The sequence below is a fragment of the Pseudopodoces humilis genome, chromosome 1 (genome assembly GCF_049639895.1).
Source record: "Pseudopodoces humilis isolate 2021_Gansu_Grassland_sample_001 chromosome 1, ASM4963989v1, whole genome shotgun sequence".
NCBI classification, from domain to species: domain Eukaryota; kingdom Metazoa; phylum Chordata; class Aves; order Passeriformes; family Paridae; genus Pseudopodoces; species Pseudopodoces humilis.
Genome location: NC_142200.1, coordinates 68,534,691 through 68,546,842, shown reverse-complemented (window position 1 = coordinate 68,546,842; position 12,152 = coordinate 68,534,691). Strand labels below are relative to the sequence as shown.

Sequence of the window (12,152 nt, the reverse complement as noted above, 5' to 3'; positions counted from 1 at the left end):
GGTCAATAATTTCAACAACTGAAATTACTGAATGACGAAACACAGAATCAAGCCCAAACACACTTCTCCTGATCAAAAGGAATCAATAAAGACTAATCTAAATGTTTAATTTGGAATTATGTGTGCTCCATTCTCTTCTTGAACCTCAGTAAGCAAAAGGAAGATTAAACAACAGTTTATGGTCTGATCTTCCGGACACTTGTGGTGGATGTTAATTACATGAGAAGTCACAGGTCTGCAAGAGTGACTAAAATTAAACATACACTTTGCTGTATTTTAGGCTCAGAATCAAAAACTTTTGAAGAATACATGAAGCTATAGCTCAAAAATGATCAACAGAGGGAAATATTTCTGAATTATGTTGTATACACAAAAGCATTTTCTTTAAGTCTGAGAACTGAAAACAACTGTGCCAAAGAATGTCACAGAAATAGTTTTGTCAGGGTATAGCTTAGCAGTGAAGCTTCGAGTAAAACTAGAATAAAAATCAAGCCAACATTCTCCTTGACTGAGGTTACAAGATGCCATTAAATACTGAAATTGATTTCCGACAGTAGAAGCAATAAAATTCAGGGGGTTACAAATCATGATTAAACTTTTAAGTGCTGTCAAGTGCTGATATTAATGATGGAAGATGATCCAAAAACTCTATTGCAACTTTAGAAACAATGTTATTTGATTTCTTTGACCTTATTTTCCGTAACATTAGTTCTAGGTTCTGAATATAGTCTCAGACATTGTTCCATTTTAAAATGGTAATTAAAGGAACAAAGTATGTGCCACTGAATGGATTTGAGTATGCCTGTCATAGAACTACAGTTAGGAAAATACCAACATGAAGGATAAATGTGAATAGTTTGACACTGAACATCAAATAATAAAACCCCACAAAAACTAATAGTGAACAAACAGTATATGGCTTTTTGGCTTTTAGATAAACAAAAAAAGCCCAGTAACAAACATTAGTAAAAGTTACAATATGTTAAAACCAGGACAAAGAAGGATAACAAATCAATTTATAGAGTAGAAGTTGAAGAGTGAAAGCACACGGGAAGATTTCGAAGTAATGCACAATGCAGTATATATACCTTGATGCAAAGAGACCTCTCCATAATACATGACAAATTTATTGTCACATGGATGCCATAAATGACCTCCACCCTATAGCTGGCACAGCAATTTATAGCTAAATACCTACTCTCAGATCCTGACATGAGGGGTACAGACTTTTCCTTTCTGTGTCCCTGGAATTTCCTCATCCTCTTCTTGCCTGCCTGCTACTATTTCCTGCATCTTTCTGCTCAGGGATTTAGATCCTTTTGGTCATAGAGCCCACTTCCCTACTGCAGTAACAACAACACTCAAGTCTCTCCCTGCTCTGCAGCAGGATCTCCACTCCCAGCCCACTGTCCCCACACGTTGCCAAAAAAATGAAAACAATCACTTATTATCAGAGTCCATGGGTGAATTGATCCCTGTTACATCTGCATCTTGGCAGCTGAATCACCCAGGCCAGAATAAGAACCTCCTCATTCAACAGCAGTTTTATCCTGAAGCACTGAAATACAAATAGGCATCTTTCCACTCAGTGATTAAATTCCCAAAGCAAAACTAAAATGTTCCCCTCTCTTCAAGCCTATCAGTTTGACAAAGTGCTTCCCGATTTTTTATCTTCACAGAGAAGATTCATGAATTTTTAACACTGTTAACGCATGGCACTGAACAGAATTATTGGCTGAGACAAACCATTTTGATTGCCACTACTACTTGTCTGAACGTAAAAGCACACATATAAAACACAACTGTGATGGTTCTGTGTCATGTTAACAACCTTGTTTCAGCTAAGATCAGCACTAAAACACCCCTGTTTCAAATCTGAGCCATTTGTGGATGGATTAAGTAAGAACTATTCTTATTCTATCTCCTACATGCTTGATTAAGTCTTCAGTGGTGCAAATTGAAGATGGGATGGACATTACTGGGTAATGACACATGACATGAAGAAAGCATACCTCAACATTACTGAGGGGTCTTGTCTTCAGGACACAGAAAATACTTTATAAAATTTTCTAATTCTACAAGGCGAATAGGGTAACATTTAGTAATAGATGTGATTCTGTCTTGCAACCTTTGCATTTCTTTTATCTAAGGGGATGCAGAAAACCACCTCACACTAACAAAGTGTGACCACAAGGATGGCACTACTGAGGTTTTTTGTTGGTTCAATAAAAAAAATATCTCAACATTTTCTTCTCTTTCTTCTGTCATAACACTAAGACAAATCCAGGCTCTGAACCTCAGGGCAGACATATCCAGGTTAAGAAGGAGTATTCAACAAGAACTTCAGGACTGAACACACAAATAACAACTTCCAGAGATAATATAGTATTGAAAGATTTCTTTACAGAAGACTGAGTTTTCAAATATATAACAATTTTCAGTAAAGTGGCCGCATTCACTGGCATCAGGTGGGGTGCGATATAGAAAAGTGTGTAGAAGTTCTCTAAACTGTTCTAAAATCTGTGTGGGACATCTCACCCCCACATGAAGCTGGAGAGAATCCTTCAAAGCCTTGTGTTGTTGCTTACCTATGTCCTGTTTCAGGCTGTAGACACTGCTAAGCCCACATGAGCGCTGTACCAGGGATCTCCCCAGATTCACAGCAGCAGTGCTGTCGCTGCACAATTAGGTCAACCACAAGTTACAAAGGCTTTCTTGCAGAGGGGGATGGCCTGGGATGTCTGTTTGTGAGAATGTTGCCCATGACCATCAACAGAGAAAGAGGAGAGTAGCTCATGAGTAAAGAATGTGAGCTTCTTGTTTAATACAAAAGAGATCTTGTTGCTTTAATCTCAATAGCCTGTATGTAATTAGGAAAACACTGAACTCTGAGTTTAGAAGAGTCATATCTGCACTTGTGCAGTTTGATGTTGCATGTATGTACACATTACTCATCCAGAATGCCAATGATGGGGAGACAGATAAACCTCACCTGGTTTAAATGCAAATCAGCACTTTCAGAAATGAAGATTTAATTCAATATGTAAAGATTTCCATGGGTAAAACACTTACTTTGATTACTGCTATGAAAACAATCACTGTCAAATTTGAATTAGATTAGAATTGGACATAAGTGTTCAAAAGATGCCATCTGGACTTACAAAAGTAGTCACCAAAGCCCAAGTCATCACTCCTTCTGAGTCCAATGGGCACAGGGTATAACTGTTCAGGAAGTGCTGTGACCTTCTGCCTTTACAGCACCGCTGATGTTTTGTCATTACATTCAATAAGGACAGACAGAAGATGTAACAGTTGATTCAACCCTTACATGGCGAGTAACTTGAACTTCACAATCGTTTTAGAGATGCAGAGTTTCTCTAACTCATCTAACTCTTGCTAACAGGTTGGTAATACTTTTACAACTTCTTTCACCATTTGTTTCATTGCCAAAGAACTTTCCTTTAATGGACTAAAATTGCTTTGCTGTAGTTCAAGTGGTCTATTATAATGAAGTTGTAAAAAATTACCACAAACTTCATGATGTTAAAGAATATTAATTCTTATAATGATTCCCAAATTAGAATATAATTCTTTCACTGACAGTACTTAAAACTTCCAGTGGGAGAAAGAAACACTGCTCTAATTATTTGTCCTGGCAGTAAAAAAAGTTAAGACAATCACAAAAGACCAGTATTAAAATACTGTGCATTTTTTTTCATACCCTTGGAAGAAGGCTGATGGAAGAAACAGCAAAAGAAAACATTTGTTATGGCAATTATTTACAGAGATTATGAAAATGGAGAACACAGGATTATCTTAGGTTTTCACACCGGTACAATGTGTTCTTGTTGCATTTTACTCATTTTGCTCATGGACCAAAAACCTGTATGTAGAGATAAGTGTTAAAGATCACTCAATAAGCAGATAAAGCAGTAGACAGAATGGGTGGTCTTCTCCCTGTCATAATTAAAATTACTTTAATTCAACATGCTTCTTAGCATACTTGAGCCTACATGTATACTTTATTAAAAAAAATAAAATTAAAATAGACAGAAAATAAATGTCCACTGTTATACTTCAACAATAGTATTAGAGGAGTGGGGGAATGGATCAATTCCAAAGCACTCCTCTTCCAGCTTTTGGAACTGCCTTGCAGAAACTCAAAAAGAGGCCAGGAAATACTGAGCTGGGATACCATGCTCTGCAGCTCCAGCCCTCCTCCAAAATGAAGATGTAGAGCAGCTTAATGCTGGCTTAGTTAATTTAGATCACAGAATCACAGAACAGTTTCACTTGGAAAGAGCCTCTGGAGGTCACCTAGCTCAATGTCCTCCCCAAAGCAGGGCTATCTTCCAGCTTTGACAAAGTAGCTCAGGGCCTTGAACAGTTTAGCCTTGAAAATCTCCAAGCATGAAGACCCAACAGCTTCTCTGAAAAAAATCATGGATCATTCCCATTCCCTGGGCAGTGTCTAATGCTTCTCCCACTTAAAAATATTATTTTAATGTCAACCTAAAAAATTTGTAGCTGCAGCTTATCACTGTTACAGTCTTTTTGCAGAGAATCTCAGAAAAGAGTCTGTCTCAGTCATTCCTCTTCATTTAGATGCAAGAGAACATTCAAACTCTCCTTACCCTTCCCTTCTGCTGAACAAGCCCTGTTGTCTAAGCACCTTAATGTACATCCTTGACACTTCCTGCGAGACTCTGTTGCCTCTGCTCTGGTGTGTCAGTGTCTTGTTACACAGAACTCACAACTGGACTCACTTTTGGACAATGGACTCCCATGTGGCCTCATGGTAACCACCTGGCTACCATTATTCCCAAAGGGGAATAATAATTTCCTGTGATCTGCTGGCTGTGCTCTTGCTAGTGCAGCCCAGCCTCTGGTTAGTACTTCATCACTGAAAGGGCATGTTGCTGACTCACACAGCCCTGCATGCGACTTCCAGTCTCACATAATGAGATATTTTCAATCTCCTTCCTAGTCTTATGCCCCATCCTAATGTTTTCCAATAGACTCTTTAATTGAAGTCATTCTCACTGTAAACCCTGCAAACAGAAGTAAATCCACTCCTTTATATGCTAGCCAATAACAAAAATTAAAAGACTCACAAAGGACATGTCTCACCAGACTTATCATCAGAAATGTACAAATGGAGTGTTATTAGTTACACCCTGTGAATCTTCAGCATTATCATAGTCAATTCCAAACTAATGACAGTTAACTTAGTTGCCTAGGTCTACTTTCCTATGATTGAAAAATAAATGCAATGTGGACTCATTTAACCTGCCTTATGAATTTGAGGTAGTTAAGCACTTCCCTTGGGGTTAAACTTGTTTGTTGTTAGTTGGTATCATAACAGAAAAGTATTGTAACTTCCACAAAAGCTTTTTTTTTGGCAATGGAGGTTCCTAAAGCAAAGGCAATGCAAGATAGGATCAAGCCGGGGAATGAGAACTGAAGAGTGTTCCAGTCCCTCCAGTGTTTTTTCCATGTACAAGCAGCTGTGAAGATCTGTGCACTAATGTTTGTTTTTCCTTCCAAATATATAGTGAAAACAATTGTGAAGTCTCTCTCTCTCAAAAAAACACTACCTAAAATGTCTGTTGGCTCTTGAAAGACTCAGGAAGCTACCTCTGCAAATAAATGTCTGCTACCCTCTCCCATTTCGAAACTTTATTTTTGCCACCTGCCAAACAAGCAAAGAAATATTTCTGAATTAATGCAGCACAGATTTTCAAAAAGGGGAAAATCAACGTACTGGACTTTATTATTCCTATTTCTTTCCCACAATCCTTTCTTCAATGACTGAAAAAGACTCTGTGACCCCTGCAAAGCCCATTTGACCTAGAATGCTGCTGCTATTGCTGAACTGCTTTTCATCCTCTCCTTTTTGGCACCTCTTGAACCCAACAGCTCCTTGCTTTTTATAAAAGCCTTGTCTGGACTCTCTGACAACTCTCCATCATAGCCAGTAACTAGCCTTCCTTATTCAAAGGGATCAGATGTCATAAAAGTGACACAAAGAGTAAAATGCTCTTTGACAGAAAAAGGATCATGTGTCAAAGTAGATCTTTCCTTGATTAACCGGAGAACATTGTCACTTGGCTTTGGGAAGGACAGATTTTAGAAAATGAATCAGTAGTGAGAGTTGTTAATTTCCTTTTATACACAATGAAGGGGAGAGTTTCACAAAAGTTCCTGGTGTTCACTTTATGAGGTTAACAGCAAGCTAGAATGATTCACAAGATGATTTCAGGGCTCTAGACGGTCCCTTTTACTTCAGATGAGGATAGGGGCAAGGCGCCTAATCTGTGCAGTTCAAAAGGACTACCAACAAGTAGACAATGTAGGTTATAGGAGGAAGATAACACAGAAATATATTTAAGAGCAATTATAGATAGCTTCAAACTTGCACTTCATAAATCACCAAATGTAACACTGGCAATATGTTGTGTTAAACAACAGGGCTCTTTGGGGGTGTTTGCAGGACAGGAAAATCTAGATCCTAAACCAGAGACTGCCCAGTATAATGAGTCTCATGAAGAAATAACCCACTCTCCCCGATTACTGGGAACTATTAGTCTTAAATGATAGATCTGGGCAATCTGCATCCTTTTCAGAGGTTGTGGACTTTCACTCAGGCATGCTGCAGCATCTAAACAAATAGATGGTGAAGGTGATTTTCATGAGCCACCTTAGTGAACACACTCTATAAAATTGCTTGAAAAGCATATGCAGTGTAATGATTAAAAAAACCCAGAAATTATTAGTGTACCTATGGAATAAAACAGTGTATTATTAGGAGATTTTTAAGATCACAGAAAGGAGGCCATTTGCTCTACTTTCCTTTTTAAACTTCACTATGTTTTTCCCTTTGTGCACTCTGCATCAGTTCATTCTCTTCCTTAGTTTGTTAACAGTTCCATAAAATCTCTACTGCAGTTTTGTATTTATAGCATCATCCACAGGAGAAAAACATAGAACACTTTTGCATTGTAATTATCTTTTCCTTCCCCAGTAACTGGCTGCCAACAAACTCAGCAGAGAAGAGACACAAAAACACAACTCTAAACCAAGCACACATATACATATGTACAGACACCCTTGTGGAATTTAAGACATCTTTCCATAGTACAGAGACACCACTCTACTAACAGTTGTGTACTTATTTTCTAATTAAAAGTGTTTTAAAAGTTAGAAAGGGTGAAAGAAAATCAGGTCAATCTGTAATAATATATTATTGAAACTATTAGATATTACACACATACAAATAAAAAAAATTGAACAGCTGCCTTCTAATTTTGAGGACAAAGTATACTTGGGCACAGAAGCAGCTCTATTGAGAACTGTTGCACAATTGAGAAAAAAACCTTCCTATCAATGCAGACTTACTAGGAAGTAACAGCAACAAACACTGGTTTTGCTTAATACCAAAACCTAATAGTGAACTACAGGCTGGAATGACCATTAACAAAAAGGGATTTCATCACTCTTGCAGAGCCCTCCCGTTCCCCCATCAGTGCATCCTTCATTTTCCCTTACATCTCTTTCTCTTTTTATAGAATAGTACCTTAGTATAATCTGAAGTCAGACAGAGCCCTGAGAAAATTGTTTTGTGAACAAACCACCTAACTTACAATGAAAGTGGCATAAAATGACTCCATTTAATTGCCCAAGACATACTTCAGCCAAACCACCAATCATGTAAATACCTACACAGATTTTCAACAGCTAGGTCCAAATTTAGATATGAAAACATTTTCATACACATCCATAGTATAAAGACAAATGTCTACTCTGACCTCTCTTGATGTACATTAACTGACTCCTCTTGGACTTCTTGATCAGTGGAATATGTGCTTCTGGTTCCAAGAGATCTTTGCAATATACTTGGGCTGGTGGTTTACTTTGGCAATTATATTTCCAGAAATATTTTAACCTAGTAAAATGTTTCCTTTCTGAGTTGTAACACATTTTACTGCACTTATGCACTGGATTACTCTGCTATCATACTTCTCAGAGCTGTAAGACATCCAATTATGTCAGCAAAAGTATATACCTGGTGAGACACTACTGTATGTGAACACTTGTCAGTAAACAGTCTGCCCTCTGAAACTGCCCAGTAAAGAAATAATTACTCTTGCAGGGAATGTCAGACCATAGATTTTTAAGGTCCCCTCCTATCCAAACCATTTTATGGTTCTTTGAAACTATGACCACACAGTACCAATGAAGTTATCTTTTCCAGCAGTGCACCCTGAAGCCCTTCCTGGGAGGCTAGAAAGAAGAGGAATACTGGACAAGTAGAGAACAAAGTGTTCACAGAGGAGCACTGCTCTCATGCCACCACTCCTCTTTGGCAGCAGATGGACTACATCAGATTATTTCAGGCATAAGCAGAGTTAGAAATACTCAAGTCAGAGCTGAATTTGGCCTGCTCTTCCACAGTCCTCCTATGAAGTCAATTATCTCATCAATCATGCTTTGCCCTGAGGCTCTCCTTCTGTATTAACTTGAAGAAATGCAAACATGCAAGAGTGGTAACTGGATGTTACGCTTTGTACTGATTTGTGGATAGTAAAATGTTAATGGCAGTGCCATCTCTGGTGCTCTGGTGAACAATAGCCTGATGCAAGAAATGGGTCATCATCTGAACATCCACTTGGAAAAAATTTTCCCCTTTCATGATACTAACACACTGTTAGTATCAGATCCTGCTTCCACTGCAGCAGTTAGGTTTTGCCCCTGACTTCAACAGCAGCAGGATCAGACTGTTCACTGATTAAAATGCAAAGCTGCAGATATCTCCTGCATGGGATGAATCCCCACAGGGAAAATTTGTCTGCATTTTTATTCATGTGAAGCATTTTAAGGCTTTAATTTACACAGTTCATTCAATAATAATGTGCATGCTGTATAATGGGGTACCTGATTAAGCATGCTTGAGTGCTTTGCTGGAGCAGGGCCATTTCTAGAATTTGACGGTTTGCTATGATCATATATATCCTCAAAACAGGCAAGCTAGTTTGGGGAATTTTTCACCTGAGTTAATGTGCTTAAATAGGATCAGCATAAAAGGGGGAATTTTGGAAATGCATTTGAGTTTCTTTTTTTTAGCATCAGTTCCTCCTCAAATTAGGCTGAGAAGGTCACCCTATTGTAGGTTTTAAGGTTGTCTATGAAACCCTCCAGTAAATTTTAAGCTGGCTACTGGCTTCTCCTGAATGAGTCAGGAAGGATAGCAGTCTGAAGTTCAGTCACAAAAGTTTAATAAAGAGATAGAAGGCAGAGCAGAGACTTTTTTCATGTACCTGTTGACATAAAAGTTTATTTTCTATTATCTATCAGGAATACTGAGGGAAGTGTGCTAGAAACAATAGCAAAACTTCAGCCCCAAGTGTGGTAGGGTTTAGATATCAGAGAGCTCAGTCATTAATACAGAAGTTCAAAAGAAATGGTTAAGAAATTACTTGGTGGGGTCCTGGGGAAGAAAATAAAAAAACAAAGAAGAAAAAAAGAAAGGGAAAATTCTCAAATATTTTTGGTTTTTAAAAGCAAGAACCTCAAGGTCCTGGGATTTTAATCTCCATCATTTTTTCCCCTTTTTATTCATTAATATCCTCTCTCTTTCCTGTTCTTATCCCTAATTAAAAAAATAAAAAGACTATTAAAAAAATACACCTTCTCTTTTAAACTCCAAAGAGCCAGTCAATTTTTTTTCCTAAAACCATTACCCAAGAAGTGTGTTGGAAAATTTTTTAGCAGGTGGCCACCGTTACACTTTGTACAGTACAGTTTGTACAGTAATGCTCAAACACTACCTTAATTCTCCTGCTTGCTCATAATTTCAGCATGGTATTATAGAACCCTCCACTCACCTAAGAGTGGCCTCTATCAAACCAGCACAGAATCAAGCTGGTGGTTTGTTATTATTCTTCCCATTACCGCATGAAAGTTTAAAGACTTCTGTCTCAATTGCTTTCAGCCTGCTAATTTTCTCACAGGCACTAATTTAAGTCTGTGGAAAAAACCACAAGGAGTTTCCCTGTGCAAGGATTTTTTGTGTAAAAGAAAGCAATCGATACATTGCCAAAGCCTTGTATTATGAACAGTGGCATGCATTAAATGTACTCTGAAAGTGAAGAAAAGACTTTCCAGCACAGTCTGTGTCCTTTGTAAGAGCAGACTGAAGACAAATTATTTTATTTCAGGAACATCTGAATCCCATTGATTAGCATGATGAATACAGAACAGGAAAGCTGCCAGGTACAGAGGAAGCTGGGCATGTCCACAAGGGAGTGGAGCAAACAATGAAATTACAGTATATGCATGCTTTTTTTTTTTTTTTTACCAAAATGTTTTCATTTGGAAAACTTGGACACTTAAACCTCTGAGTTTCTTTTACTGACTGGTCAGTTAATCAGCATATTGTTCTAATTCTCTCAAGGCAAACAGACGAGGGTTTTAGAAGTGAAAAATACAGTTTTAACCTGCAAGGAATCAATAAAATATTCATATACATTGAATTTAATTGGAGTAGGATCTCTTCTGGAAAAAAGAAAAAATATGTTTCTTATTACTGGGAGAACAGAGGAGTAAGTTTCACTTGGTAAAAAATAATAGCGTCACTCCTAAGCATTGATTCAACACATCTGAGACTGGTAGTACCCAAAAAGGGTTTCAGAACAAAACCAAGGTACCAATGCATTCATGCAGTAGATCCCAAACTGTCATCTACTTCCAGCCACACCAAGAAATTATACAGGGTGGCCCTTCTACAGTCCTTGGCAGTCCACTGTGAGCCTTTCTGGAGAACAAGTTTATAAGAGTTTGTTTGCCTTCCAAAATGCTCCATCTCTTACAAGTAAAAGTGAAGTAAACAAAACTCTTATCTTGAACTTAAAGCCAGTAATTATATTTTCTTACAATCTTTACAAATCTTTTATAATTTGTCATAATTCTTATGTTTTAAGAAATATATTCATTCAAACCTTGACTGCTTCATCCATAGACACCATAAAAACAGATCTCTTGTGTTTCCACATAGTTTAGAAAAAAATGTTGAAACTATTTCCTCAGTGAGTTTTATGCTTTTACAAACTGTAAAATATTTTCCCTTTTTTACCTTGTCAAGAAATTGAGAAAAAAACCAAACCATTGAAGAGAAAAGAAAAATGCTTACCTTCATGTTTTAAAAAGCAGAAAACAATAATAATTTTTATTAGATGCTTAAAGTGGAAAAATTAGTTGCTTTGTTTGCTCTAACAAACAAGCAGATAATCCCCTACCAGTCTTTCACTGTTTATGGGAGAGCACCATATATTTAGCAACCTTATTTTTACCTTTTAATCACTATAGTCTTTAAAGAAAAAATGGTATTTGTCTGTCATAGTCCTCCTTTCTCATTCTTTTCTCCATCTTCTTTTGTTTTAGGTCTTTGCTCTCCATTACACCCCACCTTTACTTATGGTAGTAGGTTAGAAAGTAATTATTTTATCCATCCCAGGAACCAATTATGGAATCCACAAAAGCATCTGACAAAAGAGAAGCTGTCTCTGCTCTCAGCCTTTTGCTCCCTCATGCCCAAAAACCCAGAAGTGAATGTGCATGGCCAGAATACTCAATTTCTTAGAAGAAAGTAGGTAGGCATGTTAGTCAGTGTTTACTGACTTAGAAGCGGTAATAGGAAAAGCTGAGTATGAGCATCTCTAAGGATGGGAAAGCACTTGGGTAGTAGAATCACCACCTACTGGAACAGAGAAAAAAATTCAGGTTGGTTTACTGCAACTCCATGAGCATTTCCTGTATTTGATTGTAGGATCTTCCACTATAAATGCCATTTAAAGCACCAGCCTTCAAGTTTGATTTGGCCCAGACCTTATGTGTAAACCTGGCTCAAATTCACACCCAGGATGAAAGTTCTTACACACACTCTTGCACCACATGCACATATTTGGTTGAACACAGACGTTTAGTCCCACTTGTTACTGATAAAGTTTAGAGCTATGTGTACGGCTGTGAGAACTCCTCACATTCCACCATTCAAGGGCAGCAGAGTATGTCTAAGATGCCACTCAGTTATTAAAGGTACAGCTCCTGTAGTTAAAACTGCTCTTCTTTTGACAAAGAAAGAGGACAACAGAGAA

The 12,152-nt window shown here is 37.7% G+C and overlaps 1 protein-coding gene across 8 annotated transcripts in view; it reads right to left on the bottom strand.

Moving 5' to 3' along the window:
* The window catches only part of COBL (cordon-bleu WH2 repeat protein), a 156,556-nt gene that overhangs the window by 26,750 nt on the left and 117,654 nt on the right, over positions 1-12,152 (bottom strand). The window lies entirely within an intron of this gene.